This window comes from Ictidomys tridecemlineatus, chromosome 2 (assembly GCF_052094955.1).
Source record: "Ictidomys tridecemlineatus isolate mIctTri1 chromosome 2, mIctTri1.hap1, whole genome shotgun sequence".
Classification (NCBI taxonomy): Eukaryota; Metazoa; Chordata; class Mammalia; order Rodentia; family Sciuridae; genus Ictidomys; species Ictidomys tridecemlineatus.
In genome coordinates, this window is record NC_135478.1 from 213,109,266 (window position 1) to 213,132,530 (window position 23,265).

The window sequence follows — 23,265 nt, forward strand, 5'->3', positions numbered from 1 at the left end:
ATTCAGAATCAGGAAGCCATATGTAGTAAAGGACTTCTTCCTGAAGCATGACATGGCAAAATGTGTCTTATGGCAAAAGATTGCCTTGTGGTGAGGAAGCACGAGAGTACAGGAGCATGAAAGTGAGAAAGAGAGGATAGTAGGGGACAGAACTCATCTTTTCATCAGGAGCCCATTCCTATGATAACCCACTCCAGAGCTAAAATTAATCCATTTGTGAGGGGAGATCCCTCATGGCCCACTCACTGCTAAAAGGTTCCACCTCTTAATACTGTCATAATGACAAACTTCAACCTGAGTCTTAGAGAGAACATTCAAATCACAGCATTCTTATATTTTCAACAGTCTTCCCAAGTGACTGACGTACTTGAAAACTGGCAAAAGCCTGCCCAAAGTCATTCGATGTCCCTATATTGCAGGAATGAGCTCAGGAGAGAATGGACCCAGCAGAAATTTCCCATTCTAATTCACTCATAACTGAACTCTGAGCACCTGTTGGGAGCTGGGTGGGTACCAGGCACTGGGGGTACAGATGTAAAGATACGGGCTCTCTGCTCAAAGAACCATGGGGTGTGGGAAGCAACTCTCCTCTGAGTGTATGTGGGGTACACCCTTCTCTGATAGGAGGGGCCAGGCTCAGGCAAGACACCCTCATCTCTGCCTGTCATTAAAACAGACATTATTCAGACATTAGAACAATCTATCTAATCCAGACTGATTCTGGATCAGTCCCACAATCACCTCATTTAGGGAAGGGCTCCTGGTTTGCAAGCTCAGAAGTGACACAAGCCAACGTAATGATCATCTTCCGACCCCACCAGAAGCAAGACAAGGCTTCCACTTCCACCTCCTCATAAAGTAACAGGTAACTTTTTGCTTTTCTGGGAGATCAGTGTGTTCTCTTCTTTTCCTTCTTTTTGAGGTATAGTATATCTATGGAAAGGCTCATGAATCTAGAGTGGATGCTTATTGGATGTGTGTGTATGTGTGTGTGTGTGTGTGTGTGTGTGTGTGTGTGTGTACACCAGTGCAACCCTACCCAGATCAAAGGGGCCATTCTTAAGTTTGCAAGGATCTCACAGGGTAGGAAATGCACCCATTCAGCTTTGAACAGACTGTGAGACACAGTATCTCAAGGTCTGACTGTGGTCCTTGACAATGGAGATGAACAAATGGCTAGTGAGTACCTGCAGTGTGCTAGAACCTTCATGGGGTAAGCTCCATCACCTCTCACCTTGAAATCTAACATAGGTGCCTTGGGGAGCCGAGCATCAGTAACACATTTTGTGTCATCTTAATTTATTTTGTGTCTGATATAACACTCGGGGACTTTTACTTGAGAGATACCTCTTTCTGCCAGTCTGCCTTCCCTTTGTCCTTGATTGCCGCAGTCTGGCTGGGCACAAAATCACTAGCCACTTAAGCAGGAACAAACTTTATTTCCAAAACTCCCATGAAAGCCATGCACATGGCCTTCTCCCGAGACACACTACACCAACAGGAAATACCTCCTCCAGAATTCCCTCCTACCGCACTTCCCCAACCAATGGGAACTCCCTGGGGGTCCTGAGAGAGCTCCAAAGTAGCAGGCTGAGGCAGACAGCAGGGGTCTAATCTCCAATCGAAGGCACAACTTAACATAATCATTATCATCTCAATGGCTTGCTGGGGTCACCTTTCAACCAAAAATGCCATGCATCATTCCTACTTGGCTATAGCTCTCAGCACTTGATGTTGTATCATTATTATTGCAGGTAAAAAGAAGCATAATATTATGTTACAGCTTATAATGGCAACCTCTGGAGAAGGGCAGCCACCTCAGTGGCACAGCGACACCCAGGCCACTGGCACAGCTGCAGGAGCTCGAACCGCGTGTAGCCCGCAGACGCCTGTCCCAGGCCCGCCATAGGGCCACCTGGCAGGGCTCTTCACCAACCTAAGGAAGACTGTTTACTCCCAGTCTGAGCTCACAGCCTGGAAGGTACAGGGACCTCAATGTGGGGCCTGGCCCTGCCACCCTTGGTGCACAAGGCTGAGGGCTGGACCTCCCTGTGGTGGGTGATCTTCGGTGGATGCTTCCGTGGCTATACCTGCTGTGAGAGATGGGTCTTTTCTACCTGCAGCAGACCAGCCTGGCATAAGTAAAGCAATTATGGGCCTGAGGAGGGGCCTAGTTTGCCAGCCCCTTCTGTGCCTGTCCACTCAACAGGCAGTGGCCTTTAGCACACGCTCAGGCACCCTGTACATCTACCCAAACACACACACCTGTATGCACACACAACACCACACACACGTGCACACACCATAGACATACACGCATGCATGCATTATACCACTATCACACACATACACATGGCCACACGTGCCACACATGCACGCACACCCCCAGTTTTGCATCATCCAGGTCTTTCCCCCAGGCAACAGGGCTCTCCAGGCAAGTATTTATCTTTTCCTGTTCTTAATTCTGCTTTTGTCCTCATACAATTTTTTAATTGCTAATTAGCAATCAATAAATTAATTTTCTAGCAGAGCACCAAGGTCCAAGTATATTAGGGTGGTGGAAGGAATGGAGTAGTCATAATGGTGGAAGCATTATAGAAGGTCAGAGTGGAGGAGTCCCTCAAGAGGTGCAGTTCCCCACCCCCTTTTAGTAAAGGAGTTGAGCAAGGACTTACTAGCTGGTTGACATTAGGTCAGAAAGAGTCTCTGTTCCTACTCCAGGCCTGGCCCTCTCCCCACCCTCTACCTCTCTGGACTATCCTGTTGTCTGGTGTCTGTTCCCAACCCTGGGGGGAGGGCAGGGTCCCTTTTGGCTGATGCCTTCTGCAAAGCAACATTCACAAGCTTCATGTTTTCTGTTCATGGCGCTGGCAGAGGCTTCTCAGTGCATATGAAGAGCTCTTGAGCAAGCACGAACCAGGGCTTGGTGGAAATTTAAAAAGGTGCCCTGAAGCCTACATCCTGGGAACAAATATTTACCACTCACACTTCAGGTAGAGCTCTAATCTTCAGAGTATACAAAGAACTCACAAAATTAAACAACAAGAAAACAAATAACCCAATGAACAAATGGGCCAAGAATCTGAACAGACACTTCTCAGAAACAACAAATATACGAAAAAATGCTCACCATCTCTAGCAATCAGAGAAATGCAAATTAAAACCACTCTAAGATACCATCTCACTCCAGTAAGAATGGCAGCCATTATGAAATCAAACAATAACAAGTGTGGCAAGGATGTGGGGGAAAGGGTACACTTGTACATTGCTGGTGGGACTGCAAATTGGTTCAGCCAATTTGGAAAGCAGTATGGAGATTCCTGGGAAAGCTGGGATTGGAACCACCATTTGACCCAGCTATTTCCCTTCTCGGACTATACCCAAAAGACCTAAAAAGAGCATACAACAGGGACACAGCTAATCAATGTTCATAGCAGCACAATTCAGAATAGCTAGACTGTGGAACCAACCCAGACGCCCTTCAATAGATGAATAATAAAAAAATGTGGCATTTATACACAATGGAATATTACTCAGCACTAAAAAATATCAAAACCATGGCATTTGCAGGGAAATGGATGGCATTAGAGCAGATTATGCTAAGTGAAGCTAGCCAATCCCTAAAAAACAAATGCCAAATGTCTTCTTTGATATAAGGTGGTGACTCAAAACAGAGCAGGGAGGAAGAGCATGAGAAGAAGATTATCATTAAATAGGGATGAGAGGTGCGTGGGAATGGAAGAGAGAAGGGGAATTGCATGGAAGATGGTAGGAGACCCTCATGGTTATGCAAAATTACATATAAGATGGTGTGAGGGGAAAGAAAAAAGAGAGAGAAACGTGTCACAGTAGATTGGGTAGAAAGAGGTGATGGGAGGGGAGGGGAGGGGAGGGGAGGGGGGATAGAAGGGCAGCACAATACAATAGACACTAGTATGGCCCTATGTATAAACGTGGGCGTATAACCAATGTGATCCTGCAATCTGTACACGTGGAAACATAAGATTACGTGCCCCATTTGAATCAAATGTATGAAATGTCAAGATCATTGTAACGTCTTGAGCAACTAATGAAAAAATTTAAAATAAATAAATAAATAAAAATAAAAAGGTGCCCTGAGCACCTTGGTGCAGACTTTATTATATTTAGCTAAAAGAATCCCAACACAGACCCCACCTGCTCTTGTAGAATGGTATAGGGGCCTGGTGAGGGATGGAGGGAGAATCATTCTTCCCCTCTCTGCTAAGGTGAGATCAGGATCCAGTAGGAGGATGGCACATCTGGGCCTTTCTGTCAAGAACCTGACCAGCATAGCTGAGCTTCATGTCCATTGGATGAAGAGACATTTGCTGTGTGCTTCCAGAGGTGCATGAAAACCTAAGTTCCTAAAATAGGCCCATGGAGATGTGCTCATAGGTTGGCAGCTGGAACAAAGAAAAAATAGACCTTCAGAACCTCACAGTAAGAAGTCAAGTAAATCCAGAGGAAAACCACATCCATACCCCTAAAATTTGTGCCACATGACTTAGCATGTGCTAGCATGGCTATTAACTGGCCTCAGTGATGGGAGGCAGGTGACTTCTGGCCTTCAGTCAACATGTCCATTAAATAGGGAGGATAGTAATGGCTGCCTCATTGGCCTAGAATAGAGTTTAATGGGATAATCCAACACAACATTGCTCTTAGAGCCTTAAAATGTTAGAAACATTATTCCCTAATATATTATCTTATTTATCCCCCACAGCTCTATTCCTGTCATTCTCATTGTACGGGTCAGGAAACTGAGGCTTCAGAAGATTAAATTACTGGCCTAAAGGATGCAGCCATGAAAATATCTGGAACTCAGCTGTTCTCTTATTCTTCTTTATCTCACTTGAGGGAAGGCCCAGGATTGTGCATGAACAAAGGACTTGTTGTTCTATAAGACTAATGGTGTAACAAGGTCTCATGAGTCCTCTAGGCTGCCATAACCAGAAACTGGGCAGCTTAAAACAAGAGAAATTTATTGACTTCTGGCTCTCAATGCTGGAAGTCCAAGGTCAAGGTTTCACAGGGCCATGCTCCCTCTGAAGGCTCTAAGGGAGAACATTTTACCTCTGCTAGCCTCTAGCACTTGACAGTAGTGCTTGGCTTGCAGGTGCATCATTCTGACCACATGGCAACATTCCCCCAGTAACTTCACACCATCATTCCTCTGTGTGTGTTTATCTCTTTGTCCACATTTTTCCTTTTTGTAAGGATATGGGTCATACAGAATTGGGACCAAATCTAAAGACTTCATTTTAACTTGGTTATTCTATAAAGTCTCTGTTTCCAAATAAGGTCACATGCATAAGTTTCAGGGAGTTAGGACTTCAACATCTTTCATGGGGTGGGGGGACATAAATCCAACCCAAACAAACGTTCTACAAAAATTAGCACTTCCAAAACATTCTAGAAACAGAATTTCTATGAATGGCACACTGTTTCCCTGGATTGGATTGATGCAGTAAGGGTGCAAGCAGGCCTGAACTTGTCCTGCTGAGCCAGTGTGGGCAAATCATCCTGGACCAGAGGAATAGTGTTGGAGTCCATTCAGGCTGCTATAGAAAAATACCTTAGACCGAATAATTAATTAACAGAAATTTACTGCTCACAGTTCTGTAGATTGGAATTTCCACAATCCAGACACCAACAGATTCAGTGTCTGAAGAGGGCCAGCTCTCTGGCTCATAGGTGGCACCTTGTTCACATAGTAAAAGCAGCAAGTAAACTCTCTGAGGCCTCTTTTATTAGGGTACTAATCCAAATAGGGCCTCTACTATAAAGCACCTCCCCAAGGAAGGACTGTAGAGAAAGGCAAAATACCGGGGAGTGATATTGGCCAAATTATATTAATGTATTATGTGCATGAACAAATACATTAACAGTGAATCCTACCATTATGTATAATTATAACACACCAATAAAAATAGGAAAAAGAAAGAAAGACAGAAAAGAAAAGAAAAAAAGCACCTTCCTGAAGACCCCATCTCCTATTACGCTCACATGGGGGAGGGCAGGTTTCCAACATATGTGTTCGGGGGAACATAAACATTTAAACCATAGAAGCTGGGGAATCACCTTCTCACCCTAAGAACAAACCCAAGATTCTGGCCCCTCGTTCTGAGTCCTTGCTGCTTTGACACCATAGCCATGTCAGACTAGGACAACAGTGGATAGGAAGAAGGGGTGGGCCTTGCTCAAGAGGTGTTCAGAGGTTTTGCAATTAACTGTACACTCACATAGGTGTCTTTCCTGTCACCTGGTCTTTGGGTCAGCAAAGCATCATGCTTCCAGCTCCCCTTAAGTCTCTTTTTATGTACCATCAGAATCCCCAAAAATCTAGAATGACAAAACCCAGGCTGCCACCCCTAGCTTCTGTAGCTTCCTCTCCCACTGCCCACCCCAACTCTGGCCACATCTCACTATGGCAGTGCCCTGAGCAAGGCTGGCCTGGCCTGCCTCTGTCTTTACTCACACAGTTATTTGTGCCTTTAGACTGTGTTCTCTCCAGAGCTCTGTCTGGCTCACTCTGCTGCCTTGTTCCATGGAAGCTTTCCCCCTGCAGTCAGAATATTCTCTCCTTCCTATGTATTTCCACAGCCCTTTGCTTCTACCCCTGGTTAGCTCTTAATTTCATCTTGTGTTAAGGAGAGCTGTTGCCATGCTTGCCTTCCCTGTTAGAATATCAGCACCTTGATGAAAGGACCATTTTGTTGACCCTTCCTGGGGCCCAGCACAAAATTTGGGCTTATGCAACCTGAGGGAAGCCATGACCCATGGCAGATGTGGGTGCTCAGCCTCACAAATGACATTGAGGGTTTCTTGCTTTTGAATGGTCTTGCAGTTTCTATTTTGACACACAATAAAGAAGGAAGGAAGGAAGGAAGGAAGGAAGGAAGGAAGGAAGGAAGGAAGGAAGGAAGGAAGGAAGGAAGGAAGGAAGAAAATAAGGAGGGAGGAGGGCTGGATGGAGAGAGGGATGAAGGAAAGAAATTAAGGAGCGAAAGAAGGAAGGGGAAGGGGAAATGCAAAGTTCAAATTTATAGATCATTTGATAAGTTTTTAGATCATCTGGAGTGTATGCATTTAGTGAACACATATTGTGAGATTAGTAATGTAATATTAACTAGCCAGTTGCACATGGTCAAAACTAAGCAGAAATCTATTCATTTGGTGGTGCCTCCTCTGGCACCTTATCCCACCTTCTGGTAGCCATATAGTCACTTGCTTTCCTCAGTTTTTGAATGCAGCTCATTTCCAAATCTTTGGTATTTCAGTGAGAACTCATTTCTAGGATACAAAGGAGATTTCCTGCCTTCTGTGCACTTAAATAAACTTTCCAATCTCTTCACCATCAAGGCCAAAGATGTAACTTTGCATCTGAGAGAAATGAATGTGGCCTTAGGCTAGGGAGGGGGTTCCTGGGTCCACAAAAGCAGTCTCTGCATTGAAAGGCTATATTTCCAGCACTGTCTCTGTCCTCAGTGGCAGGTTCTGAATAAGGCGAAGAATCACATTCAGGAACTGGAACAAACCCTGGACAACTTGCTGAAACTGAAAGGTAACAGATCCCTCCCTGGAGAAGGCTGGCTCCATTTTTCTATTGAAAACAGAGAGAGATTGGGTCACATTGAGTCAATAGATATTTATTGAGGGTCACTGTGTGCCAGGCACTGTGCTTGGTTATCACTAAGGTTGATGTCCAAGTCCCTAGGGAGCTTGCAGTGTGGCCGGACAGGCAGGGGTCACCAGACTGTGGGGGTTTGATGAATCCCCTAATGGGGTGCTGCTGAGAGCACCTGACCTCACCTTGAGAGGTCAGAGAAGTGGTCAGTACTTGTACTGAGCTGCCCTCTTGCACCCAGAAAGGGAGGTGGAAAATGGCCTCTGGACTCCCTAGTACTGAGCCTGGGAGGGTTCAGAGCTCCACCATGGAGCAGAAAGGCAGGAGAGACTTAATGCAGGTCTGACTTTCTCCTTTGTGACTCTTGCCTCAACTTCCTAATAGAATCCTTCAATCTGGAGGATAGGAATGCAAGCAGCTTAGAGGAAGTCAAGGAAGAATATGCCAGAATGTTCTCTGGAAATGACAGATAAGAACCAGTGACCACAGGAGAACGAGAACCTGCTGTCTTGCCCCTTTGGCCTTGGAGGCTGCCTCCCAGTAGTCCACCCTCCCTCTATGTGCAAGATGGTCAGGGCTGCTGCTCACTCACAGCTGTCTGTCCTGGGTTCTCCTTTATCTTAGGTGCATGCATCAATTTATTTTTATAATTATAAAAATGATTATTACAGAAAATGATTACTATAGAAAGTGATTATTACAGAAAATATAAAAAAATACAGGAAAACCTGAGAATATGTATCAATTCACCTTTCAGAGAAAATATTGATTTTGAGGAATATTCATCCATCTATTTTTCAAATTTTACATGTTATTTTTAGAGTGATGACATCGTCATGTTTATCTTATATAGTGTATTACTACATCTCATATCTTATATATATTTCTTAAAATCCTCAGTTAATAGCGTTATTGGAAAGTACATATGAAAATAGGGAAAATACAAATCTTGGCCTATTTTACAAGTCTCTTAGGAACCTAGGAAAAAGCACATTATACTTGAAAGAGGTAAATAACCATCGTACACATAGGTGTCACAGATGCTGAACGGGGAATGTTATTAATAATGCCACATTTAAATTGTGAAAGACTGATTTGAGAAATGTCTTTCTTGTACTTTTTTATATTTAACTCATGCAGTTTCTGGGCTTTTCATGCATGCTGTGTGGATATATGCTCAGCACTCAAAGGATGACCTAACCCTTGCGTTCACCTGCAGCTTGCAAAGCTGCTTTGACTACAACCTGGACTTTAGGGGCAATGGCTGGGCCCCTGTCATCTCTGGTAGCTCTGGGCATGTTCAGCTCTAATAGCATGGTGTACATCCAAGTTGCCCTCTGACAAAACAGAGCTCAAGCCATCTTTTCCCCCTCCCAGAAGGGGGCTGCGAACTACTTGCTATTCAGAGTAAAAAGTCCTCCTGGATGAAGCGATGTGGCTTCTAGTGTTTGATGGTGTGATCACGCATGACTTTTACTGTCTTCTCAGTATTTTTTGGTGTTTTCCAAATGTTTAAACAGTGAATGTGTATTATTTCTGATGTCAAATAATCAGGGGAAACAATTATTAAAAATGAAATAAAATTCACATTGTAAATGATGTGAAAATATACAAAAATGTGTCAAGAGGAAAATAACTGCCTATGTTTAATCTTATTTCATAGACAACTTGATCACCATTTTGTTCCCAGATGGGAGGCAGGTGTGGTGTGTATGTGTGCATGAAGGTGGCAGTTAGTAGCCTTGTTTTAAAAATCACACTGGGGGGCTTGGGATGTGGCTCAAGTGGTAGCGCGCTCGCCTGGCATGCGTGCGGCCCGGGTTCTATCCTCAGCACCACATACCAACAAAGATGTTGTGTCTGCCGAGAACTAAAAAAAATAAATATTAAAAATTCTCTCTCTCTCTCCTCTCTCACTCTTTCTTTAAAAAAAAATCACACTGGGCTGATGGTAAGGTGGGGCCCAATCCGAGATGGTTTCAGTCAGGCAGAATTCTACATCGGCTTTTCCCAAATGACTAACAGTGATCCCAACCCCATTTATTATAAGTTGTCTTTTCTTTACTGGAATAAAATATGAAATTTATCATACATTAAAAATCTTATAAGTCCTTTTATCACCTGCTCATAAAAGAATAGCTAAATTATAATAATTAGGGAGGAAATTTTTGCTATACTAATTAAAACTGTAGTGCCAGCATAGAAAAGACTAATTTTATTTTGTAATTATTATATTTTAGTAATTAATTATGTAATTGAGTGCCTTTGTTCAAGATAATTTTTATTTCCATTCCTGGGAATTGTTTGTACCTTTTGTTTTGTCTGTTTTCCTGTTGCACTGTCTATCTTTTTCTTATTTAATTATAGAAGTTCTTTATATATACAGAGGAATTAGCTCTCTATGGTGAGACTTGCCAAATTCTTTCTTTTGGTCATTTGTTCTATTATTTTTCCTATTGTTTTTTGCTTTTTGTATTTGCCATGCAAAAAAAATGAAGTCTGATCTATCAATCTGTTATGACAACCTGGGTTGTAGAGAATAGATTCTGTCTTTCTCTATTCTGAGATTTAAAAGTTGTGTTTGTTGTTGTTTGTTTTTTTCTGGCAAGTTTGCTTTTTAACAGAACTTGGTTGATTGGAGAGTATTCCTATCAGTATGAAGAGAAGCTGGTTTTAAGTTCTGACTTTCTAAATTGTGTTTCATGCTATTAAAAATGTATTTTGAAGAGCAAAATTCTATAATGTTGATGCGTCCATCTTATTCTTTTCTCATACTTTGAACTTTTGATTTAAACTTAAATATTTCATGATTTTGGTACTATTATAAATAATAATTTTAAAAATGTTAATATTCAATTGTTCATTCCTAGTATACAGAAATATATGTGTGTATATATATATATACATATATATATATATATGTTTTTAACATATATATTAATTGGCACATAGTAGTTGTACATATTTATGTGTTAGTGGGATACTTCAATACGTGTATATAATGTTTAATTATCAGACCAAGGTAATTGACATTTCTATCACTTTAAACATTTATCATTTCTTTGAGCTGGGAATATTCCAAATCTTCTTTATTAACTATTCTGAAACAATTAATTCTTGTTAGCCATAGTTATCTCTATAGAACATTAGAAAATCTACCTCCTCTCCTGGAACCCTATACCTGTTAACCATCCATTCTCTATTTCCCACTTCCCATACCCTTTCTAGGCTCTGGTAACCTTTATTCTAGAAATAGTATTGATTTTTGAGTATTGATCTTGGTTCTGCAACTGCCGCAGTCTGGCTGGGCACAATTCAGGAGGCACTTGTCAAAAGAAACGAACTTTATTTTTAGAACCACACACGCCAAACAAAACAGCTCCTAAGAAAAAACCCTCAGAGCCCAACTGCCACCACCAGCTTCTCACAGCCTCTCCACCTCCCCTACTTCTCCTGCTCTTGAGGCTGATTGACTGGGTTGTGTAGGCGGAGCTAAAAAGTCCCCAATCAGCAGCTCCATGGTCTGAAAGGGCAGGGAAACAGCCCAATGAGCATCACCCCAGAGAAGCCAATCAGCTAGAAGTTGCTAGGGCCACTGTGAGCCAATCATCAGCTGGCAGTCTGAAAGTTTGCTGGGGCCCCTTCGGCTGTGGCTCTCAACATCTCCCCCTCTCTGTTTAAACAACAAGCATGTGGCTTAGAGACTGTGCCTGCCTTAGGTTGTCCAATTCTACATATGGTCCTTACCTGTTATCAGATGAGCTGACCTCAGGGCGTCAGCATCCTGTCTTAGGTTGGTACCATTGTAATTGGATCTTACCCATCACTGACTACCGGTCCACTATACAGCCACACCTGTGGATAGGTCTTTGTACCAGCAAGGGGGTGAGGTTCTTTGCCTCACCTCTGTTGGCCCTCAAATATTAGCTGAATGATCATGACAAGCAGAAGGGAAGAAGATATAATGGTTCCTTTTGGAAAAATTGTACCACCGATGACATCATCAGAAAAAAATACCCCAACACTACCACAAGTCACTGCACCAACAGATAGTTCACAATGCATACAGGTGAGTTCACAATGCATACAAGTGATACATAGTCCAGGCAAGTTCTGCAAGCAGTTCAGTGATGGCTATTGTAGAAGCTGTAGATTGGTTTTATCTTTGTCTTCACTGCACTGGGATGAAGATAGGAATTCTGGCAATAATGGCTAAAGAAAAAATTATGTAACATTCCAGAAGGCACTAAAAGAAAACAATTTTCTTAAAAATTTACCTTATCTTGAACAGAATGATTAAATATAATGAAAAGAAAAAGTAAAAGTAAACAAACATATCTGTTAACCTCCTTTTTTGTTCACATATTAAAACAACCCTCAACAGTTGTTTACCCAATTTAAATTAAACCATTTAAATCATGTAAATAAAAAAAAATATTTGGATCCAGTTTTTCATGAGCACTCATCATATATGATATATGGACATATGTACATTCAAACATATAACACAAAACACAAGTGTGCACACATAATATAATACATAAAACACATAACATAATAGTAAAGGCCTTATAACTTTTTACACGTGAAATCTCCATTGCAATGTTTAAAAACTCTATATTCAAAAAATAGAACTAGGTGTGTATGAGCTCAAAAAACAAAATACAACTTCATGATATGGGAAAGGGCAATAATAAAATAGATATTGAAAAAAGCATCCTGGTTCTGTCGCAGATGTAAGGGTAGCCAAACTGCAGTTTTGGAAATCAGCTGTTATGGATTTGAGCCAAATTAACTTCTTTTTGGTCTGTAGAAATCACGTTAGTTAATCTCTCTGGAATTCATATCGGTTACCGTTCTCCCTGTGGAAGCAAATAAACAGACCCCCGATTCCAGGCAATCACTGGGTCAGGACCTTAGTTAATCTCTCTGGAATCCAAATCCGCTGCTGTTCTCCCTGTGGAAACACACAAACAGACCCCCGACTACAGATAATTCTGGGTCAGAACCTTTCCATTGTCCTGTTAGAATATCTTTCCAAAATACCTTGGGCTTATGCACATTTTTGGACACATATGCCTTCATGCAGCACTAAGCCCTGAAGAATCCAAATTTAAAAAGTTTAGAGTAAAAAGGGTTATTTTAAGTTTATCTTTGGGGAATATATACCCCTTCTCAACTCCCTCTTTTGGCTTTAATAAGTACATTTTAATAGTTTGATGAGCTCTTTCAACTATGCCTTGTCCCTGTGGATTGTATGGGATTCCTGTTATATGAGTAATGCCAAATGATGAGCAAAATTGTTTAAAAGAGGTTAAAGTATAACCAGGGGCATTATAGGTTTTTAACTGTTTTGGAACGTCCATAGTGGCAAAATTTTGTAAGCAATGAGCTATAATATCTTTAGTTTATTCTCCAGCATGAAGGGAGCCCATCAAAAATCCGGAAGAAGTATCAACTGTAACATGCAAATATTTCAATTTTCCAAATTCTGGCAAGTGTGTGATGTCCATCTGCCAAATATGGGTAGGTATCAGTCCTCTAGGATTGACTCCAAGATTAACTTGTGGTAAAAAGGTCACACAATTTTGACATTGTTTTATTATTTATCTAGCTTGTTCCTTAGTTATTTTAAAATGCTTTTGTAAAGTAGTAGCATTGACATGGAACTTTTTATGAAAATTTGTAGCTTCTTCTAGTGTAGAAAAATATGTATGTTATGTGTAGTTTTATCTGCTAAATCATTGCCCAAACCAAGGGCTCCAGGCAATCCTGTATGTGCCCTGAAATGTCCGACAAAGAACGGATCATTTCTGTCCCAGATTAGACTTTGTATAGTGGAAAGCAAAGAGAAAACAGTAGAGGAAGGGGAAATCCTACCAGCATCTTCAAGGGATACTATAGCATTAACGATATACTGACTATCAGAAAATAAATTAAACACAGAATCTTTAAACATCACAAAAGCTTGTAATACTGCATTAAGCTTTACATTTTGAACTGATTATTTAGGTACTAAAAATGTAAAAGTTTGATCAGGGGTAACTATTGCTGCTGTACCATTATTTGACCCATCAGTGAATATATTTGGAGCATTCATGGTAGGTGTTTTTCTTGTCATTTTTGGAAAAATTACAGGATGCAATGACCAAAAAGACAATAAAGGATTAAATGGTAAGTGGTTATCAAATGAAACATTAGATTTGCACACGATTATTGCCCAAGTATTTAACTCATTAGCGAACTCATCCATTTGATTCATAGTATATGGAGTAATAATTTTATTGGGAGAAATTCCAAACACTCCCTTTGCTGCTTTTATTCCTTTGAGTATTAATTGTCCTACAGCCTCAGGATACCTAGTAAGAATAGTGTTAGAAGAATAAGATGAATGTATCCATAATAATGGACCTTCTTGCCAAAATACTCCTGTAGGAATATTTTTGTTGGTAGTACAATAAATAATAAAGGCAAACTTATATCAATTCTATGCAAATGCATATTTTCCATATATGTTTCAATAATTTTTAATGCCTTTCTTGCTTCAGGCATTAACATTCAGGGTGAATTTGGATCTGATGGACCCTTTAGGATATCAAACAAAGGGCCCAACTCTCCTGTTGGTATATCTTGATAAGGCCTTATCCAATTTATGTCTCCTAATAACTTTTGAAAGTCATTAAGTGATTTGAGTTGATCTACTCATATTTGAATTTTTGGTGGACGGACCATGGTTGAGGATAATAGAACTCCTAAATAATTAATTGGAAAATTTAATTGTACTTTAATATTGCTATTATAATTTTTAATGAGTTTGTAAGTGTGGCATAACATTCTAACAATGTGTTTTTTCAATATCGAGATTGATTTATTAATTTTCTAACATCAATCATAAGTCATTATTGAAAACATATATTATGATCAAAAGTGCTACTAAGGGAGCTAAAAACATGAGTAATACACAGTTCCCACACTCTGTGAGCTTAAAACTCCACCAAGGATTGCAAACTGAGAATTTGTAGAACATCGAGGATAAAGTGAATATGGGAGTTCCTTGTGCCAAGATTTCAAATTGGAAGACTAGTATTATTTCACAGAGAAGCCACTTAGATCTCATTGGACAGCACAGTCAAATGCAGGGAGGATTGCCAGAATCACATGCACCCACACACAAAGTCCAATAATGGGAAGAGATGTCAGGCAACACAGAGATCCATGCTTAAGTTAACACTTACACGCACCAATGGTAGGGATTGTGTTAACTTTTGCCTTGTTTAAAATTGTACTTGTTTATCTTTCTTTTGTTTTTACTTTTTTATTTTTTTATTGTTGGTTGTTCAAAACATTACATAGTTCTTGATATATCACATTTCACACTTTGATTCAAGTGGGTTATGAACTCCCATCTTTACCCCGTATACAGATTGCAGAATCACATCAGTTACACTTTCATTGATTTACATATTGCCATAACTAGTGTCTGTTGTATTCTGCTGCCTTTCCTATCCTCTACTATCCCCCTCCCCTCCCCTCTTCTCCTCTCTTCTCTCTCTACCCCCTCTACAGTAATTCATTTCTCTCCCTTGTATTACTTTTCCCTTACCCCTCACTTCCTCTTGTATGTAATTTTGTATAACCCTGAGGGTCTCCTTCCATTTCCATGCAATTTCCCTTCTCTCTCCCTTTCCCTCCCACCTCTCATCCCTGTTTCATGTTAATCTTCTTCTCATGCTCTTCGTCCCTACTCTATTCTTAGTTACTCTCCTTATATCAAAGAAGACATTTGGCATTTGTTTTTTAGGGATTGGCTAGCTTCACTTAGCATAATCAGCTCTAATGCCATCCATTTCGCTCCAAATTCTATGATTTTGTCTTTTTAATGCAGAGTAGTACTCCATTGTGTATAAATGCCACATCTTTTTATCCATTCGTCTATTGAAGGGCATCTAGGTTGCTTCCACAGTCTTGCTATTGTGAATTGTGCTGCTATGAACATCGATGTAGCCGTGTCCCTGTAGCATGCTCTTTTTAGGTCTTTAGGTAATAGGCCAAGAAGGGGAGTAGTTGGGTCAAAAGGTGGTTCCATTCCCAGCTTTCCAAGAAATCTCCATACTGCTTTCCAAATTGGCTGCACCAATTTGCAGTCCCACCAACAATGAACAAGTGTACCCTTTTCCCCACATCCTTGCCAGCTCTTGTTGTTGTTTGACTTCATAATGGCTGCCAATCTTACTGGAGTGAGATGGTATCTTAGGGTGGTTTTGATTTGCATTTCTCTGACTCTAGCAATGTGTTTTTCACTTTGTGTGCTAATAATACATCATCCACATAGTGAAATATTTGTAGTTCGGGATTTTGATTTCTAAGTGGCTGGATTACTTTCTTAATATAAATTTGACACATAGTTGGGGTGTAAGCCATCCCTTGAAGGAGTACTTTCCATTCATATCTCTGATCAGGACCTTCATGATTCAGTGCAGGGATAGTAAATGCAAAACGTGGACTATCCTCAGAATGAATTGGAATTGAAACAAAAACAAACTTTAATATCTATAACTAAAACATACCAGGTTTTTGGCAAAGCAGACAATTGAGGAATCCCCGATTGAGCAGGTCCCATAATAACCATCTCATTATTAATGGCTCTTAAATCTTGCAATCATCTCTGTTTACCAGAATTCTTTTTGATGACAAAAATGGGAGTATAATGGGGAGATACAGAAGGTTGTATATGTCCTTCTGCTAATTGTTGTTTGACCAGGTCATGGGCTACTTGTATTTTTTCGTTAGTCAGGGGCCACTGAGGAACCCATACTGGTCTTTCTGATTTCCAAGTAATTTTCATTGTCTCAGTGACTCCTTCTGAAAATCCAATCCATGTCTGTCTGTTCCTTGATCTGTTTGTATTGTAGCTGCTATAACTTGTTCTTGTTCTCCTAATCTTTTTTCTTTCCTGAAACCTTGTCCAGCCATAATAGTGGGCGCATTTGAATTGATGTTATTTGTTAATGTTAGTCTTAATTGATTTAGGACATCTCATCCCGTAAATTTATGGGAAGATGATCCATTACATATGGCTGTATAGTTCCTTCACATCCTTCAGGATCCTTCCAATCTAATGCCATTGCACTTCTATGGGGATTAGTCGCCACTCTTGGCCACGAAGCTTTTGAGAGGCTTGTCATAATGGCCAATTTTTGGCTACTCTTGACGAGAGATGTAGCTAAGGTCTGCACCTGTATCCAGTAGCACATTAAATTTATGTCCTTGAATATTTAGTTTTAGCATGGGGCGCGAATCTAAATTGAAAGATAGCATAGCCCAATCTACACCTGTGGAGTCTAATCCCCTGGAACCTCTTTCTATAGTATGACTGGAAAATTTATCATGTAGGCTGGGTATTATCAGAAACTGTGCTATTCTATCTCTTGGTGAAATTACTGATAGACCCTTTGGAGAACTGGCTATAATTTTTATTTCACCTTCATAATCAGGATCAATTATGGCAGGACTTATCATAAGTTCTTTTAGAGTAGAAGAACTGCATCCCAATAATAAGCCTACTGTTCCTTTGGGAAGATGTCCATTTACCCCTATGGGAATGATTTGAACTCCCATCTCTAGAGTCAGTACTGTTCTGGCGGAGGCAAAGATGTCCAATCCTGTGCTTCCCCTAGTTTGTCTAGTGAGAGATTTAATGGACAATGTGTCCTGGGCACTGCCCTGATGGGGTTGCTGGGTTCTTCCAGTGCCCCATTTATTTGTGGTCGTGGGCCCTGGAGCATTGGACCCCCTGTCCATTTTTTGGCAATGGAGCCTGATGCCTTTCTCCACAATATCGTGGATAAACACCTGGTCCTTGTTCGTTTTTTGATAATGGAGTACCCTCTATGGTGGTTTGAGAATGGCATTCATTAGCCCAATGTCTCCCTTTATGGCATCGTGGGCAAATACCCAGTATTCTACTCCTTTGATACCTAGTTTTGTTAAACCCTCCTCCTATGGGGCAATTCCTTTTAAAATGTCCTGTTTGTTCACAATTGTACCATGTTTTTGGCCTGGCATCTAAAGCCTGTTGTACTGCAGCTGCCAAGACTTGCCCTTGTTCATTAATGTCTCTAAATAATTTAATATATGTGTTTAAATCTTCATGTTTCCATGGTCTAATGACTTCCCTGTACCAATGATTCGCTTGCTCATAGGGCAGTTGTGTTATTAATAGCATTGCTTGTTCTGTATTCCCCAAAACTCTGGTAGCTGTTTTAATGAGCCTATCTACAAATTCAGTGTAAGATTCATTAACTCCTTGTATTACCTTAGATATTTGACCTTGTAAACCTCCATGTCCTTGTAAAGTCTTCCATGCCCTAACCGCATCTGCAGCAATTTGTAAGTATACGCCAGGATCATATGCAATTTGTTGCTGCTGATCCTCATAAGGTCCCTTTCCTAACAACATATCTAGATTTCTCTGAGGATAACCAGCTGCTGCATTTTGCCTAGACTTCTCCTTGCAAAATTCCTCATTGGGAACCTTCCATAACAGGTATTGTCATCCATTTAGCACAGCTTTACACATACTAGTCCAATCTGCTGGCGTCATGTTCGAGTTGGTAATAGATTCGACTATACTTACAGTGAAGGGTGCTTGAGGACCATAGGTTGTTACAGCCCCTTTTAGCTGCTTCACTGTTTTGAAATCTAAAGCATGGTGAATTCACTGCCCTCCTGCCTGCTCAAATACAGAGCATGTTAATATTTGAGGTCTTACCTCAGGATCCCATCTATCAACTACGGGTGTTGGGGGCCTCCCAGCAAATAGAGGTGGCGCTGTTGGTTGGACACTTACACCCTCTGCAGATAGAAAGTTGTTAGTAGCAGTCTCTTGTTGTAACTTTTCCCCTGATGGCTTTTTCTGCTTTAAACTTTCTTTCTCTGTCTGAGTAGTTCGAGAGACCTTCTTTTTTACTTGATTTTTTTTCTGTCTGACTAGTTTGAGAGACCTTCGTTTTTGCTTGAATTTTTTTCTCTGTCTGACTAGCTTGAGAGACCTTCTCTTTTACTTGAATATTTCTACTATAACTATAACACATCCCAACGAGATAACGCCAAACAAAATTGAAACAGAGTAAAACAAAATTCGAACAACAAAAAATCATTATAATAGCCTCCTGTAATGTCCATCCGTCCTTTCTCTCTATCTGTTCCTCAGATGTGAGCAGTTTTTCTTCCATCTTACACATCTCCAGGGACAGGCAACTTAAAACAAATGTGAAGCAAAACAAAAGAAGAATCTTAAAATGGCTACACATCCTCTTGCCCTGCCTCAGGTGCGAGCAGTTTACCTTATCACTTACCTTCAGTCATTCCCTGTACAGGCCACCAAATGCTGCAGTCTAGCTGGGCACAATTCAGGAGCCACTTGTCAAAAGAAATGAACTTTATTTTTAGAACACACACACCGCACAACAGCTCTTCAAGAATTCCCTCAGAGTCCAACTGCCACTACAGGCTTCCCACAAGCCTCTCAACCTCCTCCACTCCTCCTGCTCTTGAGGCTGATTTGCTGGGTTGTGTGGGCGGAGCCAAAAAAAGTCCCCCAGTGAGCAGCTCTGTGGTCTGAAAGGATGGTAAAACAGCCCAATGAGCATAACCGCAGAGGAGCCAATCAGTTGGCAGCTAGAAGTTTGCTGGGGCCGCTGTAAGCCCATCATCAGCTGGCAGCTGGTTGCTGGCAGCTGGAAGTTTGCTGGGGCCCCTTCAGCTGTGGTTCTCAACACTCTCAGGTTTCTCATCCTTCCTTCCACTCCCCACTTCTCTCACCCCCAGTGGTCATTCTTCCTCCTATACACCAGGTAGAGAGAGAATCCCTGTAAAAGCTCTTAATTAAGGAGAAACTTTTCCAGAAGCTTCTACCATACTTCTCCTCCCCTCTCATTGGCCCAAATTGTCCAGCTTACTGAGCCGATGATAAAGGATGATACAAGCACCCATCAGGCACAGACCCAGAGAGGTGACCAGTTCCCATAGAACATTGCAACCAGTGGGTGAAGAGGGGGCAACCACAGCTTCCACTGTAAATGCCTTTCTCGGCTTTCCAGTAGTTGAATGCCACAGTCCACAGAGTGGGCACCAGGTGGTGTTAGCCATCATCCTGTGCTGAGATAAAAGCAGGGCAACAGCAGCTCCTCCAGATTTAGGAGCACTTCAAAAGACTGCTGCTCCCACATGGGCCCAGGCTGCCCTCACTCTGTTAGCCCAGGGACAGGAGGTTCTTTGCTCCCTGCACCTGACCAGTTCTTAGTAGGACATTTAACATCCATGGCTATGACCCCTTTCCCCCTTGCTGTGACTATCCAAATGCCCCTCGGTGGGTGGTCCCTTTGAGGAGACCCCCATACTCGTCTCCCTTCACTCCCTCTGGGGAGTCTTAGAACCAGAGAACTTCCATGTGCTTCTGACCCTACAGTTACAGCCATGGAATACCCCAATCCTTCTGGAAACTTCCACAGTCATCTCTAAGTCTAGCGAACAACAGAGCTGTCACCTAGTCCTACCCTCCATTTGGCAGACCTAGTTAGAGGTGTGATTTGTCCAAACGCACACCTCCTACTTCAGGGATTGTATTCCTCTCATTTGCTCAAATCTCTCTGTCCTTGGACTATGTGTGGATAGTCAGCCTCTCATTATCTTCCTGAATCACCCATGGAGCACAGTAAGGAGGCAGGTTCCTGGCTCCCACCCCAGATCCACTGAATCAGAATTCCTGAGGTTAGGGTTTGGGGATCCACATTTTAAACAAGCACTCCAGATGATTGATGCACCAGACATTATTGGCAAGACCTCCCAGAGCACATGTGCAAGTGTCCATGGCTACTGCCTTAGACCACCCCCAATCACGAATGCAGCAGCTTCCCATCTGTTTTTCCCCTAATGTTGGGTCCACCATGAGAGGATGCAAGTCCTCTATAATGGATTAAGAAAAACCAAGGCAACCAGCAGCCCAAGATTTCATACCTGAGGCACACAGGAGAGGGGAGCCAGGGTAGATGTCTTTGTAACCCTAAGGTACCTAGCCCTTGAGTCTTGCATACACACACACACACACACACACACACACACACAAAGTATATATCAAAATCCTGAGTAACTGAACGTGTGTGTGTGTGTGTGTGTGGTGTACACAAGCACCTGTGCATTTGCCAACATGAACATTTCCTCAAGGAAGAACAGCTCCAAACAGAAAACAGACTCTAATGTCCCAAATCATGGGAATGATTTGCCTGGCCTTTCTCAGAGAAGGCTGGTGCTTTTCTGGTGCTGAGGGAAACAGGCAGCAGATTCCCCCAGCCATGCCCAAGAATAGGAGCTTCCTGCCCAGGGTTTGGTCAAGCCAGGCAGGTAAGAAGGTGAGTGGAACAGAGCACACTCATGCTCAAGACAGGGCCAACCACAGCTGTTCCTGCTGTGGCTTCTAGGTCAGCTCTGTGCTCTGCTAGTTCAGTTTTACTGCAGCTCCTGGTCCTTCTGGAAAAGTTAACAATTGTGTTGCTGCCAACCCCTGTTCTCAGGGTTCTCTGGGTCCAGGAGGCCCCAGAACATTCTGCTTCAGGTTTGGGATATGTGGTCCCTAAGTGTGGTGGGAACTCCAAAAGGAGCCTGGTCTGAGTCCTTTCCTGTTTGGATCATGAGGGGGCTTTGAATACATGGAGACAACGTGTGGCCTGCAACTCTGCAGGCTGTTTTGTTATGGAGGGGAATTTAGGGCTTGGGTCCCTGTCTCAGACCTGTGGGGAGAAGAGAGCACAGGCCTTTCTATGGCCTCTTGCAGAGCTTCTTTGAAGTAACAAAAGAAATGTAAGTAGGACACCAGAAAATATTCAGAAAACTGGAAGGGACCACCCACATAGCCAGAATTCCAAGGGATTCAGTTACACAGAAGTGAATTGAGTGAAGACATGAAGAGCTGGGCACGAGCAGTGTCCTGGGTAGGAGTGAGGAGGGACCCTGGCAGGACCTGCAGGTACAGGGGGCCAGAGGACACCCCCTCCTTCCCTCAGGGTGATCACCAGAGTAAATAAGGTGCCAAAGAAAATAAAACATGTCCAGCTAAACTTTTTAAATATTTTTTTTCAAAAAATATCCTGTGTAATTTGGGGAGACATTCTTATGACAAAAAATTATTCTTTATCTGAAATTCAAATTTAACTAGGCGTCTTGTATTTCTATTTGCTACATCCATCAATCTTAAGGGTAAATCATGTTTTTACAGAATATTTACAGATTAAAGGACCAAATATTGTCTAAATAACCAAATTCTAAATTTGGAAGCTTATCGTCATTATCCTTATATTGCTACTAGCAGTCCTTGTCATTATCATTATATAATAGGCCTGGGGAAATAAAGGAAGAGAAGTGGATTGATATAGCAACAGCAGGTATCTCTGATGGATTCTAAGGGATTCTTATATTCCTTATCTGTTTCTATTTTCTAGAATTTCAACAACACTGTTTTGTTTATAAAGCAGATAATATTCAATACAGCCAACATATTGAGCCATTATTTTGTGTCCGGTGTATGATCTGAATTTTTGCAACAACCCTGAGTAGGCCACATTGTTAGCTCAGTCTACTTTGTGCTGCTGTGGCAGAATCCCTGAGATTGGGTAATGTATAATGTCCAGAAATTTGTTGGCTTATAGTTCTGGAGGCCAGCAATCTAGTATCAGTGTGCCGACATCTAGCAAGGACTTCCCTGCTGCACCGCACATACTGGAGAAGGGAGGTGGGGAGAGAGAGAGAGAGAGAGAGAGAGAGCTCATTCCAGAAAGCCCTTTTGTAAAGGCATTAAATCCACCTACAAGGGCAGAGTCCTCACTTCCTCACTTCCTCTTCAAGGCCTCCCCTCCCAATGGCATTACTTTGGCAGTTAAAATTTCTATGAGAGTTTTGGAGGGAACTGCAGCATTCAAACCATAGCAGCTGTGACTCCTGTTTTGTTGAGGACTGATGGGGAGATGAAGTAACTTGCCGGAAGTCACAGCTAGTACATGCCAAGGCTCGAGCTGTCCCTCCTGTAGGCGAACCCTGCCTTCAGCTGCCCTGATGTGAAAGTGCTGGATTATGCATTGTGGCTTAAACAGACTCTCCACCTTGGGAGGTTCAGATGAGACATTCCAGCTTGTAAACAGGATGGGCTCTGCTGTCACCTCCCATGCCTGAGCCACTCTCTTCTTTGGAAAGATGAGACAGTCCCAGTACTTCCTCTCTCTCAGCCATATCCAGGGCTGGCAATTTGTCCTCGGCAGTCAAGAGCTTAATGTTCAGCTCTGGGGAAGATTATGAAGCAGAGACCCTGAGTTTGGACCCCAGCTTTGACACTTGTGCATTTGGGGGATGAGTGTACAAAGAAAGCTTTCTACTCTCCGCCCAGCAGCCTCACCAGTGTCAAACTGCGAAGTTATTTCTGACTTAAGGAATTCTGTACTTTCTTTCAGATCCTTTGTGAAGATGCCTTTGATGTGGCAAGCTTCCTGGACAAAAGTGAGGCTCCCAGTACCTCCAGCCCTAGGTGAAAAAATGGTGTGAGACAACATGAGCAAGTGTGAGTCGGTGTG

At 42.0% G+C, this 23,265-nt stretch overlaps 1 pseudogene; it reads left to right on the forward strand.

Annotated features, from left to right (window-relative positions):
• Window positions 1–1,158: 1,158 nt before the first annotated feature.
• Window positions 1,159–23,265, forward strand: part of LOC101974113 (stimulated by retinoic acid gene 8 protein homolog) — a 37,390-nt pseudogene continuing 15,283 nt past the window's right edge.